Below are 16,762 nucleotides of genomic sequence, written 5' to 3'. Positions count from 1 at the left end.
ATGGAAGAAATTAGAAATGGAAAAAGAGAGACAAGAAAAAGAATTAGAGATGAGGGGTTTTGAATTAGAACAAGAAAGAGAAAGAGAAGAACGAGAAAGAGAAAGAGAAGAGCGAGAAAAAGAACGAGAAAGAGAAGAGCGAGAAAAAGAACGAGAAAGAGAAGAGAAATGAGAGAGAGAAGAACGAGAAAGAGAAGAATGAGATAGGCAAGAACGACGAGACAGAGAGGAGAAAGAGAGACAACATGAGCTAGAAGTATTGCAATTAGGTGGTCAGAGGCAAACAACGGACACAAGTAGTTTCGATCCGGTAAGGAACATCAAAATGGTCCCAAGTTCAACGAGAAGGAAGTTTCGAAGTTCTTCGCGGCCTTCGAGAAAGTCGCAGCCTCTTTGGAGTGGCCAAAGGAGAATTGGGCCATCATGATACAGTCCGTCTTGACTGGGAAGGCCCAAATCGCCTACTCCACGTTGTCCCTTGATGACTCCGGCGATTACGACAAGGTGAAGAAGGTAGTGCTCATGGCGTACCAATTGGTACCTGAGGCTTACAGGCAGAAGTTCAGGAACCTGAAAAAGACCTCAGAGCACACGTTCACCGAATTCGCAACAATCAAGAAACGGCTTTTCCAGGAGTGGTGTGCCTCTCGGAAGGCGGAGACCAAAGAAGACCTCGAGCAGCTCATACTGTTAGAGGACTTCAAAGTGTTTGTCTGGAGATCTGAAGACGTACCTAGAAGAGCAGCAGGTGGAGACCTTAAGTGCAGTAGCCACGATGGCCGAAGAATACATCCTGACACATAGGCCTTCCACTAGGTATGTCCCGAAGAATTACCCCCGTCTGTTTGGTAAGCCTCGTCAGGAAGAGGAGAGACCCGTCCCACAAAGCGCTGTGAAGACGCCCCCAAGTAGCCCTCGAAGGACCAGTCCTAACAGTCCGAAACACCGGAGTTCGAGGAGGAATATGGTGTGTTGGCCTTGTGGGCAGAAAGGGCATGTAGCTGCTATGTGCCGAGGCAGAAGAGGTAGCGGCCCACGTAGGGAGGTGATGTTGATGGGCTGTGTGACACCACCAGGAGGAAGCCTGTCTATGACTAGTCAGGAAGAACCGGAATTGTTTGCCCCTCACACTTTAAGCGGGTATGTATCGAGTGATCATACTGGTAGATCAGTTGTAGTGCTCAGAGATAGTGGAGCAGCCAGTCCCTGATCGTGAGAAACTCGCTACCCGAGGGAATGAGTGTGGACAGGAGACAAAAGGTTGTCCTGGTTGGGTTTCCTAGGACGCGGTACGTTGCCCCCTTAGTGCCGGTACACCTAGACTCGCCTTACTTCAGCGGCACATGTGCATTGGCAGTAGTTGATGCCCTCCCTATAGCTGGGATTGACGTGATACTAGCCAACGACTTGGTGACAGATTGGAGCACCAATCATCCCAAGATTGTGGACGAGTCAGCCGGAACAGCAAGGTCCGAGGTAACAGCAGGCATTGGTAATATCCAAGTACAGACAGACATGGAATTAGATAACGTGTTTAATCCTTCCTCTCGCCTACAGATTGACAGCATTCTAGCAGAGTCTCCTGATTCTCCTCCCGACAAGGAACATGAGGTTATGGAGGCAGAAGCAACTGAGCAAGAAGAGAGGCCTCGTGTACAAACACCCACGAATACCCCAGAGTCTGGAGTGAAGGCGGAAGAGTACTTGCGGTATGGCAAAGTACAATGTATACTGAACCGGCCAGAGATTCCCCAGACGTCGGAGGTATGTGAGGTATGTGCAAAGGTTATTGTGCCCTCTTCGGTCCAAACCAGGTTAAGGGGTATAGCCGGCTATGGACATTTCAGGCTCATGAAACTTATCCCTGAGTTAACCAAATGTTTCTTAGCGGTATTTTATGTTCTTGTGTGTGTTCTCAGTAAGGACCAGTGGACGACCCGACAGATGATGGCTCCCATGAACATCGTGAAGAGATCCCAGGGATTAGAGACGTGCACTGTGAGTGTTGCAGTCAAAGAAGGGACCTGGAAGGTGATGATGGATACAGAGAGTGGGAAAAATGACATTATGAGTAACTGTTTCCGGCAGGTTGACACCCCTCGCGTGATTGCTGAGCCTAGATGCAGCGTTATACGGAACGTTGGTCGATCTGACGGTGGCAGAGCGAATGCCATCTTCGATGTACGAGCAGCCCTGTTGGGACTAGGTGTGGGCCTAGTAGAGGCGTATGCTGTGAGTACTGATTTAACTATCGCTGTCACTCTAAATTATCAGACCCCTGTATTCCAGGTTCCCATCTCCCTGAAGGACTACCGGACCGGTACCAGAAATGCCGTCTGTGACCAGCCATCATGGGTGCCACGACACAGGGAAGTGTCGAGTCGCCCTAGATCATGTCTATACCAATCCTTACTCGAGACACGTGAGATTATGCCCCTGCTTGACATCTTAGTGGAGGTTTGGAAAATCACATCAGGCAGGTCACTGCCTTCCATCTGCAAGTTTCCTTTGTGCCAGAGATGCCCATTAGGACAGTTCTGTGGACAAGACATCCTCGCCACTCCAGTTCATAGTTTATGTAAGTCCATTTGGAGTAGTACCCATGCACTAATTTGGTTTGTTTCCTCTTTTATAGAGACCCAAACCAAATTTTTTTGGTGGGGAGGTGTTACGGACCCGAGTCCAGCGTCCGAGCACAGAGCAGTGACGACAACGCCATCTGTGGGTCGGCTCCAGAAACCCCCTCCAAATGGACGAAGCCATCTAGTGAGGACGGGATATACCGGCCACAGGGGCTGGATTCCCGTGTTTACCAGCTCATAACATAGCCGCTGCTGACCTCTGGTGAGGTGGCGCTTAGACAGCAACGACATCTATGGAGTGGATAGGTGGGCGTTTGTGTCTAAGCCTGTAAGTAAGGTGCCCTAGAGTGTCTCTAGTACTAATGACGTGTCTGATTACAGAGTCGACCTGGGACTGCTGTATTGGACGATGGATCAGTCTACCCAAGGCAGCCAAAGTCTCTCCACGTGTTTGCTGCAGAAGCTGTGAGTCACCCCCAGACGAACACTATTGAGAGTGTTAGCCTGCCTGTGACGTGGCAGTACCAGGAATCGTTTTATCTGGGGGCTGGCTGGTGGAAGAGACTAGCCACTGTGGTGCGGAGAGAGGAGAGTGATCTGCGGAATCACACGAGGCTCCTGCCTAGGGCTCGCAACCCTAGTATTGATCGTGGAGTGGCCTACACAGCGGAGCTGATCGGAACCTGCCTGCTACAGGCTGGATTTGTGGTTGAAGGCCTCCACGACGGTGCACCCAGTGGGACTGTGATTCGGCTGGCCTGTGGCCGGGGTAGATTCGCCGAGAGAATCAGAGGATTCATCGTGGGCCACTAAGAAGAGAACCAGGGCTACTCATCGTGAGCACCGTGGAGCATCCTGTGTCTTCAGAGGAAGACTAATCTGTATATAATAAGTGTAGTAATAGCAACCCCGCGTGTGACTGTGATATATTTATTTATGGTGGTGGTAGCAATATATATACAAAAGCAGTGCATTTGTATCCCTTCCCCTTTAGTTTACTTTCGTTACGGAACACACCCCTTGAAAGCCACTACTAACTTGGGGCCGGATACCCAAACTCTAATAACATCAGAGAAGAACCCAGTTGCGACCCAATAGGGCCGTAACACGGTGTTACAGGCTCTGATGTTCAGACTGTTCCCACCAGACTTGGTCAAGCCTAGAGATAAGTCTTCTTGCCCGTCTCTCCACTTTGTCCAACAGTGTGATGAATGATGGGGGGGGGGACAGGGGTGCCAAGAAAGGTGTACATACTCTAGATGAGAGCGAACTTGTGCTTCATATAAGATTTTGCAGCCGCTGCTGTCTAGAAGGTGTGAACTGCGCCATAGAGCTGTAAGTTTCCTGGCTGACATTTGAGCTAGGTTAAGCGCGTGGCTCTTCACTGTCATTGAAGAGTCGAACTTCATTCCCAAGATGCCAATTTCATCTGTGAACTCTAGGGTTTTGCCACCCATTTGCAGGCCTGTCCGATTTGCTATACGCAGCTAGTTATCGTCATCGCTTGTGTCTTCTCAGCCCTCTCTCTGTCTGTCTCTCTCTCTCTCTCTCTCTCTCTCTCTCTCTCTCTCTCTCTCTCTCTCTCTCTCTCTCTCTCTCTCTCTCTCTCTCTCTCTCTCTCTCTCTCTCATGTTTCTCTAACCTGTCGTTCCTTCTACAGATCCCCAATGTCAGTCGCCTTTTCTCTGGCCCCATTGAGACCCCCTGAAATCATAGTAACTTTCATTCCTTCTGTGTTATGGAAAGGTGCATCAAAATACATTTCCACTGACAAATTGACTAAGGATCCAACGCATTTGAATCTCAAAAATTCACGAATCAGCTATGTGCTATATTTAAATCCACCAATCACGATCGAATTTAAATGGCAACCAATCAGAGAAAGCCAGTAAAACTGTGGGCTGACAGGGAGAAAATGCATATCGCCACAGAAAACGGACTCATTCTTGAACTAACGTCGCCAGAGGACGGATGATTTAGGGTAAATACCCTGAATATATAACTCTTCTGCTGGCAAAAGGTTTGTTTTGCGACTGAGGTATGCTGAAGTGGACTGTGCCGTAGTTTAGTCCGTATTGGCAAGCCGATGTCAGTTCCAGGAACCCTTAAGTCAACAAGGAACGAGACGTGGTCGACGCAGGCGGTTGGGCTCCAGAAATCACAGCAGTTTGTGAAGATATATATATATATATATATATATATATATATATATATATATATATATATATATATATATATATAATATATTACTGATGGTAGCCTCTGCTACCATCCTCTTTGTCCGGTCGTGTTGGTCGAGTGGTTAAGGGATCCTGTACATCAGATGCATTGCTTCTGGCAGTATGGGTTCGAGTCATGCCTGGAGACCGTTCGGGCTTGTTCGCATATATATATATATATATATATATATATATATATATATATATATATATATATATATATATATATATATATATATATATATATATATATATATATATGTGTGTGTCGTACCTAGTAGCCAGAACGCACTTCTCAGCCTACTATGCAAGGCCCGATTTGCCTAATAAGCCAAGTTTTCATGAATTAATGTTTTTTCGACAACCTAACCTACCTAACCTAACCTAACCTAACTTTTTCGGCTACCTAACCTAACCTAACCTATAAAGATAGGTTAGGTTAGGTTAGGTAGGGTTGGTTAGGTTCGGTCATATATCTACGTTAATTTTAACTGCAATAAAAAAAATTGACCTCATACATAATGAAATGGGTAGGTTTATCATTTCGTAAGAAAAAAATTTGAGAAAATATATTAATTCAGGAAAACTTGGCTTATTAGGCAAATCGGGCCTTGCATAATAGGCTGAGAAGTGCGTTCTGGCTACTAGGTACGACATATATATATATATATATATATATATATATATATATATATATATATATATATATATATATGTGTGTGTCGACAACCACATATGTTATACCAATATATGTTATACCTAGTAGCCAGAATGCACTTCTGAGCCTACTATGCAGTGCCCGATTTGCCTAAAAGGCCAAGTTTTCCTTAATTTATATATTTTTCGATTTTTTTTTCTTATGAAATGATACAACTATCCATTTCATTATGTATGAGTTAAGTTCTTTTCATTTGAGTTAAAACTAACGTAGATATATAACCAAACCTAACCAACCCTACCTAACCTAACCTAACCTAACCTAGCTTAATCTAACCTAAACTAATATAACTAGGTCAGTAATTCATGTTCTTAAAATAATATAATAATAATATTTAAAATAAATATATATATATATATATGTAGACATATATTATTAAATATGACCGAAAAAGTAAGATTAATAATTCTAACACGAATTTTCTCAATCTTTCGTACATTACGCTTCACTGTTGGAGGTAAATCAAAAATCACTTCTCCAAAATTCATTTTTATTTCTAGTCTGACGCGACACGGGCGCGTTTCGTAAAACTTATTACATTTTCAAAGACTTCACAAATACACAACTGATTAGAACTTACGTCTCTCTGATATTATATCTACATTTGAGTGAGGTGGGAAGGGTGATGTGGCATTAACACAAGACAGAACAGGAGGGGATATTAATAGGGTATTAAAAGTATCAACACAAGACAGAACAGAAACAATGGGTATTGAATAGAAGTGTTTGTAGAAAGCCTATTGGTCCATATTTCTTGATGCTTCTATATTGGAGCGGAGTCTTGAGGTGGGTAGAATATAGTTGTGCAATAATTGGCTGTTGATTGCTGGTGTTGACTTCTTGATGTGTAGTGCCTCGCAAACGTCAAGCCGCCTGCTATCGCTGTATCTATCGATGATTTCTGTGTTGTTTACTAGGATTTCTCTGGCGATGGTTTGGTTATGGGAAGAGATTATATGTTCCTTAATGGAGCCCTGTTGCTTATGCATCGTTAAACGCCTAGAAAGAGATGTTGTTGTCTTGCCTATATACTGGGTTTTTTGGAGCTTACAGTCCCCAAGTGGGCATTTGAAGGCATAGACGACGTTAGTCTCTTTTAAAGCGTTCTGTTTTATGTCTGGAGAGTTTCTCATGAGTAGGCTGGCCGTTTTTCTGGTTTTATAGTAAATCGTCAGTTGTATCCTCTGATTTTTGTCTGTAGGGATAACGTTTCTATTAACAATATCTTTCAGGACCCTTTCCTCCGTTTTATGAGCTGTGGAAAAGAAGTTCCTGTAAAATAGTCTAATAGGGGGTATAGGTGTTGTGTTAGTTGTCTCTTCAGAGGTTGCATGGCTTTTCACTTTCCTTCTTATGATGTCTTCGATGAAACCATTGGAGAAGCCGTTATTGACTAGGACCTGCCTTACCCTACAGAGTTCTTCGTCGACTTGCTTCCATTCTGAGCTGTGGCTGAGAGCACGGTCGACGTATGCGTTAACAACACTCCTCTTGTACCTGTCGGGGCAGTCGCTGTTGGCATTTAGGCACATTCCTATGTTTGTTTCCTTAGTGTAGACTGCAGTGTGGAAACCTCCGCCCTTTTCCATGACTGTTACATCTAGAAAAGGCAGCTTCCCATCCTTTTCCGTCTCGTAAGTGAAACGCAGCACGGAACTCTGCTCAAATGCCTCCTTCAGCTCCTGCAGATGTCTGACATCAGGTACCTGTGTAAAAATGTCGTCAACATACCTGCAGTATATGGCCGGTTTCAAGTTCATGTCGACTAAGACTTTTTGCTCGATGGTACCCATGTAGAAGTTTGCAAACAGGACACCTAGGGGAGAACCCATGGCGACCCCATCTACTTGCTTATACATGTGCCCATCCGGGCTCAAGAAGGGTGCCTCTTTAGTACAAGCTTGGAGTAGTTTCCTCAGAATACTTTCTGGCATGTCAAGAGGAGTACAGGCTGGATCACGATACACTCTGTCGGCTATCATTCCGATTGTCTCGTCCACAGGTACGTTGGTAAACAGCGATTCTACGTCCAACGAGGCTCTTATCCCTGTGGCCCGTGTGCCCCGCAGTAAGTCCACAAATTCCTTTGGAGACTTCAGGCTGAAGGCGCAAGGAACATAAGGAGTCAGCAGGCCGTTGAGTCGCTTCGCCAGTCTGTACGTGGGTGTGGGTATCTGGCTAATGATTGGCCGAAGTGGGTTTCCAGGCTTGTGCGTCTTGACATTTCCATACGCATATCCAGGTTTATATTCCCCAATGATCTTTGGCAGGTGGAGTCCGGATTTCTTGGCGTTCACAGTTTCGATCAGTTTGTTGACCTTTGCTTTTAATTCGGCTGTAGTGTCCTTCGTTACCCTTTGGAACTTAGTTTGGTCAGAGAGTATGATGTTCATTTTCGCCAGATATTCGTCTTTTTTAAGAATGACATATATTGGCGACTTGTCACCTCTCCTGACAACTATCTCCTTGTTCTCACGAAGGCTTTTAGCTGCCGCTTTAACATACACCATACTGTCCCCCGAGCTTAAAGCGGCAGCTAAAAGCCTTCGTGAGAACAAGGAGATAGTTGTCAGGAGAGGTGACAAGTCGCCAATATATGTCATTCTTAAAAAAGACGAATATCTGGCGAAAATGAACATCATACTCTCTGACCAAACTAAGTTCCAAAGGGTAACGAAGGACACTACAGCCGAATTAAAAGCAAAGGTCAACAAACTGATCGAAACTGTGAACGCCAAGAAATCCGGACTCCACCTGCCAAAGATCATTGGGGAATATAAACCTGGATATGCGTATGGAAATGTCAAGACGCACAAGCCTGGAAACCCACTTCGGCCAATCATTAGCCAGATACCCACACCCACGTACAGACTGGCGAAGCGACTCAACGGCCTGCTGACTCCTTATGTTCCTTGCGCCTTCAGCCTGAAGTCTCCAAAGGAATTTGTGGACTTACTGCGGGGCACACGGGCCACAGGGATAAGAGCCTCGTTGGACGTAGAATCGCTGTTTACCAACGTACCTGTGGACGAGACAATCGGAATGATAGCCGACAGAGTGTATCGTGATCCAGCCTGTACTCCTCTTGACATGCCAGAAAGTATTCTGAGGAAACTACTCCAAGCTTGTACTAAAGAGGCACCCTTCTTGAGCCCGGATGGGCACATGTATAAGCAAGTAGATGGGGTCGCCATGGGTTCTCCCCTAGGTGTCCTGTTTGCAAACTTCTACATGGGTACCATCGAGCAAAAAGTCTTAGTCGACATGAACTTGAAACCGGCCATATACTGCAGGTATGTTGACGACATTTTTACACAGGTACCTGATGTCAGACATCTGCAGGAGCTGAAGGAGGCATTTGAGCAGAGTTCCGTGCTGCGTTTCACTTACGAGACGGAAAAGGATGGGAAGCTGCCTTTTCTAGATGTAACAGTCATGGAAAAGGGCGGAGGTTTCCACACTGCAGTCTACACTAAGGAAACAAACATAGGAATGTGCCTAAATGCCAACAGCGACTGCCCCGACAGGTACAAGAGGAGTGTTGTTAACGCATACGTCGACCGTGCTCTCAGCCACAGCTCAGAATGGAAGCAAGTCGACGAAGAACTCTGTAGGGTAAGGCAGGTCCTAGTCAATAACGGCTTCTCCAATGGTTTCATCGAAGACATCATAAGAAGGAAAGTGAAAAGCCATGCAACCTCTGAAGAGACAACTAACACAACACCTATACCCCCTATTAGACTATTTTACAGGAACTTCTTTTCCACAGCTCATAAAACGGAGGAAAGGGTCCTGAAAGATATTGTTAATAGAAACGTTATCCCTACAGACAAAAATCAGAGGATACAACTGACGATTTACTATAAAACCAGAAAAACGGCCAGCCTACTCATGAGAAACTCTCCAGACACAAAACAGAACGCTTTAAAAGAGACTAACGTCGTCTATGCCTTCAAATGCCCACTTGGGGACTGTAAGCTCCAAAATACCCAGTATATAGGCAAGACAACAACATCTCTTTCTAGGCGTTTAACGATGCATAAGCAACAGGGCTCCATTAAGGAACATATAATCTCTTCCCATAACCAAACCATCGCCAGAGAAATTCTAGTAAACAACACAGAAATCATCGATAGATACAGCGATAGCAGGCGGCTTGACGTTTGCGAGGCACTACACATCAAGAAGTCAACACCAGCAATCAACAGCCAATTATTGCACAACTATATTCTACCCACCTCAAGACTCCGCTCCAATATAGAAGCATCAAGAAATATGGACCAATAGGCTTTCTACAAACACTTCTATTCAATACCCATTGTTTCTGTTCTGTCTTGTGTTGATACTTTTAATACCCTATTAATATCCCCTCCTGTTCTGTCTTGTGTTAATGCCACATCACCCTTCCCACCTCACTCAAATGTAGATATAATATCAGAGAGACGTAAGTTCTAATCAATTGTGTATTTGTGAAGTCTTTGAAAATGTAATAAGTTTTACGAAACGCGCCCGTGTCGCGTCAGACTAGAAATAAAAATGAATTTTGGAGAAGTGATTTTTGATTTACCTCCAACAGTGAAGCGTAATGTACGAAAGATTGAGAAAATTCGTGTTAGAATTATTAATCTTACTTTTTCGGTCATATTTAATAATATATGTCTACAGGAAAGACTGCTACCAAAATATACTAATATATATATGTATGTATATATATATATATATATATATATATATATATATATATTTATATATATATATATATATATTTATATATATATATATATATATATATATATATATATATATATATATATATATATATTTTTATATATATATATATATATATATATATATATATATATATATATATATATATATATATATATATATATATATATATATATATATATATATATATATATATATGCGAACAAGCCTGAACGGTCTCCAGGCAAATATGCAACTGAAAACTCACACCCCAGAAGTGACTCGAACCCATACTGCCAGAAGCAATGGATCTGATGTACAGGATCCTTTAACCACTCGACCAACACGACCGGACAAAGAGGATGGTAGGAGGGGCTAATTCCCATCCCCCGTCGGCACTCGGTTGGTAATCTTGGGCACGGTATTTTATCAAATCACCTCATTCTTTGGGGCACACGTGAAGAACACAAATGTGAACAAGCCTGAACGGTCTCCAGGCATATAATATATACATATAATATATATTTTGGTACTGAGAATGATGTTGCTTAATACCTTCCTCTTGCAAATGAAGTGTAGGACGTCTACTCAATGTATTGGTAGGATCTTGAGATTATCTTGAGATGATTTCGGGGCTTAGCGTCCCCGCGGCCCGGTCCTCGACCAGGTCTTCTTTTTGTTACACACCCCCAGGAAGCAACCCGTAGCAGCTGTCTAACTCCCAGGTATCTATATACTGCCCGGTAACAGGTGCATCGGGGTGAAAGAAACTTTTTGCCCAATTGTCTCCGCCTCCACCGAGGATCGAACCCGGAACATCAGCACTACGAATCCGAAGCGCTGTTCACTCAACTGCCAGGCGCCCTCCAATGTCCAATGCTATGTCCAATGTAGCAAACATTTCGGAGTTCACAGTCGGCAGAGCTGCATTTGTAATGATACACAACATTGGAACCCGTCAGTTTGTCAGAAGAGGCAGCGATGTTATACCTCATAATGAGGGAAGATGCACGAGGGCAACAACTTCCCTCATTATGAGAAATACCATTTCTACCTCCTATGACCAACTACGGTTATCTTGAGATGATTTCGAGGCTTTTCTTTTTTTTAGTGTCCCCGCGGCCCGGTCCTCGACCAGGCCTCCACCCCCAGGAAGCAGCCCGTGACAGCTGACTAACACCCAGGTATCTATTTACTGCTAGGTAACAGGGGCATTCAGGGTGAAAGAAACTTTGCCCATTTGTTTCTGCCTCGTGCGGGAATCGAACCCGCGCCACAGAATTACGAGTCCTGCGCGCTATCCACCAGGCTACGAGGCCCCCTACACCAGGCTACGAGGGCCCCCTACTGGCCCCCTACTGGCCTACGGTGAACTAATGCAGTGTATTAATTTCTTAGCCTCGGAGGAAAGCACACATAACGCATTAGGGATGATTTTTGGGTCCCCCACCAATACAGTTTTCATGATCTTTTCCCCTACCCCCTTACCCCCCTTTCTTCTGTGCTTTGTTGTGCTTTATTACATATATGAAGGTTACGAGAGGTACATAGGTTGATGCAGTGAGTGCTTAAAAGTTAGGGATCTCTAGGAGCTCCTCCGCTTCCGGACAGAGCTCCAAGCTATAAATTATACAGCTTGGAGCTATAAATTATTTGTATAATTTATAGCTTAGTCTAACTAGCATTACCTGTATATCTAATCTTTCACTATATACGCTTCTTGGTCATAGTGACGAGGTTGAATGTGAGTGTGGTGTAGTCTGTACCTTCTGCTCGTGTAAAGGGTCCAGGGGTCAGGGGGTCCAGGGTTCAGGGGTCAAGGGGTCCAGGGATTGCAGGGGTCAGGGGGTGCCTCATTCCTCATATGTGAGTACAAATATGTCATGATGGACCAATAATAAGTAGCTTTTTGCAGTAATTGAATTTGGACAGGGTGGAAAATATTGTATATGTGGCTAATAAAACCTAATCTAACCTAACCTAACCTAACCTAACCTAACCTAACTGAACCTAACTTAATCTAACCTAACCTAACTTAATCTAACCTAACCTAACCTAACTGTACCAAACTTAATCTAACCTAACCTAAACTAACCTAACTTAACCTAACCTAACTGAACCTAACCTAACCTAACTTAACCTAACCTAACCTAACCTAACCTAACCTAACTGAACCTAACTTAACCCAACCTAACCTAAGTTAACCTAACCTAACTTAACCTAACTTAACATAACCTTACCTAACCTAACTGAACCTAACTTTACCTAACCTAACCTAACCTAACCTAACCTAACCTAACTGAACCTAACCTAACTTAACCTAACTTAACCTAACCTAACCTAACTGAACCTAACCTAACTTAACTTAACCTAACTTAACCTAACCTAACCATCATAGGCGTAATAAAAGCTACCAATGACTCCAGTGTGTACTGGTTGTCCCTCAATGACTAGTGTGTACTGGTTGTCCCTCAATGACTCTAGTGTGTACTGGTCGTCCCTCAATGACTCTAGTGTGTACTGGTCGTCCCTCAATGACTCTAGTGTGTACTGGTCGTCCCTCAATGACTCTAGTGTGTACTGGTCGTCCCTCAATGACTCTAGTGTGTACTGGTTGTCCCTCAATGACTCTAGTGTGTACTGGTTGTCCCTTAATGACTCTAGTGTGTACTGGTGGTCCCTCAATGACTCTAGTGTGTACTGGTTGTCCCTCAATGACCCTAGTGTGTACTGGTTGTCACTCAATGACTCTAGTGTGTTCTGGTCGTCCCTCAATGACTCTAGTGTGTACTGGTTGTCCCTCAATGACTCTAGTGTGTACTGGTTGTCCCTTAATGACTCTAGTGTGTACTGGTTGTGCCTCAATGACTATAGTGTGTACTGGTTGTCCCTCAATGACCCTAGTGTGTACTGGTTGTCCCTCAATGACTCTAATGTGTACTGGTCGTCCCTCAATGACTCTAGTGTGTATTGGTTGTCCCTCAATGACTCTAGTGTGTACTGGTTGTCCCTCAATGACTCTAGTGTGTACTGGTTGTCCCTCAATGACTCTAGTGTGTACTGGTTGTCCCTTAATGACTCTAGTGTGTACTGGTTGTCCCTCAATGACTCTAGTGTGTACTGGTTGTCCCTCAATGACCCTAGTGTGTACTGGTTGTCCCTCAATGACTCTAGTGTGTACTGGTTGTCCCTCAATGACTCTAGTGTGTACTGGTCGTCCCTCAATGACTCTAGTGTGTACTGGTCGTCCCTCAATGACTCTAGTGTGTACTGGTTGTCCCTCAATGACTCTAGTGTGTACTGGTTGTCCCTCAATGACTCTAGTGTGTACTGGTCGTCCCTCAATGACTCTAGTGTGTACTGGTCCTCCCTCAATGACTCTAGTGTGTACTGGTTGTCCCTCAATGACTCTAGTGTGTACTGGTTGTCCCTCAATGACTCTAGTGTGTACTGGTCGTCCCTCAATGACTCTAGTGTGTACTGGTTGTCCCTCAATGACTCTAGTGTGTACTGGTTGTCCCTCAATGACTCTAATGTGTACTGGTTGTCCCTCAATGACTCTAGTGTGTACTGGTTGTCCCTCAATGACCCTAGTGTGTACTGGTCGTCCCTCAATGACCCTAGTGTGTACTGGTCGTCCCTCAATGACCCTAGTGTGTACTGGTTGTCCCTCAATGACTCTAGTGTGTACTGGTTGTCCCTCAATGACTCTAGTGTGTACTGGTTGCCCATATTAACTGGAAGAATATATATTATATACATACAAGAGTAGCCTTGCGATGTATATAAGTACACATAGCTGCATTTAAATATTAGGCCAGTTAACTGTTGCCTCAGTGACATAATAGGTTAGTTTAGCGACCAGTCCAGAGGTCCTGTCATATGTTAGTCCAGTTTATAGACGACTTCACTGAACAGGTGTGCATTTTCCCAGTTAAAAACGCTTTTTGAACTACATGAAATAAGAACTTCTCTCTCTCTCTCTCTCTCTCTCTCTCTCTCTCTCTCTCTCTCTCTCTCTCTCTCTCTCTCTCTCTCACTCTCTCTCTCTCTCTCTCTCTCTCTCTCTCTCTCTCTCTCTCTCTCTCTCTCTCTCTCTCTCTCTCTCTCTCTCTCTCTCTCTCTCTCACTCTGTCTGTGTGTCTGTCTGTCTGTCTGTCTGTCTGTCTGTCTGTCTCTCCCTCCCCTCCCTCACACACACACAGGCAGGAGACGCAGGGAACGTGAGCCAGAGGCCAGATGGTTGCATATGCAATTCCCATGTATAGTGTATGAGGCCAGTTAGCAACAGTCTCGCTCTCAAGGATGATGAGGCTAACAGCACTGTGTACTCTAACAGCCCGTCCTCATAAACATACAGCCCGTCCTCGTAAACATACAGCCCGTCCTCATAAACATACAGCCCGTCCTCGTAAACATACAGCCCGTCCTCATAAACATACAGCCCGTCCTCATAAACATACAGCCCGTCCTCATAAACATACAGCCCGTCCTCATAAACATACAGCCCGTCCTCATAAACATACAGCCCGTCCTCATAAACATACAGCCCGTCCTCATAAACATACAGCCCGTCCTCATAAACATACAGCATGTCCTCATAATCATACAGCATGTCCTCATAATCATACAGGCACAGAAGCCAAAAGAGTTGGGGGGGGACATGATCACCACATTCAAGATACTCAAGGAAATCGACAGGGTAGATAAAGACAGGCTATTTAACACAAGGGGCACACGCACAAGGGGACACAAGTGGAAACTGAGTGCCCAAATGAGCCACAGAGATATTAGAAAGATTTTTTTTAGTGTCAGAGTGGTTAACAAATGGAATGCATTAGGAAGTGATGTGGTGGAGGCTGACTCCATACACAGTTTCAAGTGTAGATATGATAGAGCCCGATAGGCTCAGGAATCTGTACACCTGTTGATTGACGGTTGAGAGACGGGACCAAAGAGCCAGAGCTCAACCCCCGCAAGAACAATTAGGTGAGTACAGCCCGTCCTCATGAAGATATAGCCCCTCCTCATCTGTATATATATCACCCTACGAATAGATAGTATATATCTATATAAATAAAAATGGAAATGTTCGTTTGTTCAAAATCGCTAATCTCCGAAAGTTCTTCACTGATGGTTTTGAAATTTTTACACAATGTTCCATTCGCATCAGAACAGGTTTTTATATACATATTATATTAATGTCACGTCTGTGACGAAAAAAACATGTTTTTTGTTTAAAAACTGTGTTTTTTATGAGTTTTTCATGTGAGATCTTCGAAATCTTCGAAACCTCTTAACCGATTGCTTTGAAAATTTGACACAACGTTGCATTTGAATAGGCGCATGTTTTTTTTTTATACTTACCATATACATGCCTCACCTGTGACGGGAAAAAACATGTTTAAAAAAAAAAAAAACAGCGCCATCTGTTGGACGTACGAGCAACACACGCTGTTATCTCCCAAAGTTCTTCACTGATTGTTTTGAAATTGTGACACAACGTTCCACTCGAATATGCGCATGTTTTTATATGCGTAATATATAGATGCCACACCTGTGACAGGTAAAAACATAAATTGAAGAAAAAACAGCGCCATCTGTTGAAGGTAATAGCCACACACACAATAGTAAATATGTTATGATTTCCACTTCAATGTTTCCGATTGCATTAATAAATTGAATTTTCATAGATTTCGATTTATTTTAATTTTGATTTAATTATTTTGTGTGACATTGTGTTGGAATTGAGCTGTGTTGTTTACCATACCGTTCATTTCGTAAATATAAGAAAAGATGCCACACTTGTACAAGGTAAAAACATTCTTCTATTTTTAAGAAACAGCGCCATCTGTTGTACATAAGAGCAATTCATACTATAATTAATGTGGTACAATTCTCTTTCAATGTTTCCGATTGCATTGACAAATTAAATTTTCATATATTTCGATTTATTTTCATTTTGATTTATTTATTTGGTGTGATATTTTGTTGGAATTTAGCTGTGTTGTTTCCAATTTCATTGATAAATTGAATTTTCATAGATTTCGAATTATTTTCATTTTGATTTAATTATTTTGTGACACTGCATTGGAATTGAGCTTTGTTGTTTACCATATCGCTCATTCTATGAGTATAGTTTATTTTTTTATATCTTCATTTTTTAAATTTCGTTTTTTATTTGTTTTTCTTATATTTCAGTGATGGGAACATCAGATCATTTGGGAATGCAGCGGACGAGGAAGGGGAATGGTGGGGAGGACGAGGGGACGGGGGAGTGGGGGATGGTGGGGAGGACGAGGGAACGGGGGAGTCGGGAATGGTGGGGAGGACGAGGGGACGGGAGTGGGGGATGGTAGTGAGGACGGTGGGACAAGGGAGGGGGGGGTAATGGTGGGGAGGACGAGGGAACAAGAGGACGGGGGGAGATGGGGATAGTGGGGGCGAGGTGAACACGCACACAGCTTAGGGGGATGGAAAATGGTGGGGAGGACAAGGGGACAGAGGATGGGGGTAGAACGAGGGGACGGGGAAGT

The 16,762-nt window shown here is 43.7% G+C and overlaps 1 protein-coding gene across 1 annotated transcript in view; it reads right to left on the bottom strand.

Moving 5' to 3' along the window:
* The window catches only part of LOC123747480 (nephrin), a gene marked incomplete in the record, with an annotated part of 541,340 nt that overhangs the window by 326,834 nt on the left and 197,744 nt on the right, over positions 1-16,762 (bottom strand).

The sequence above is a fragment of the Procambarus clarkii genome, chromosome 5 (genome assembly GCF_040958095.1).
Source record: "Procambarus clarkii isolate CNS0578487 chromosome 5, FALCON_Pclarkii_2.0, whole genome shotgun sequence".
Classification (NCBI taxonomy): Eukaryota; Metazoa; Arthropoda; class Malacostraca; order Decapoda; family Cambaridae; genus Procambarus; species Procambarus clarkii.
This window is presented reverse-complemented; position numbering and strand designations above follow the sequence as displayed.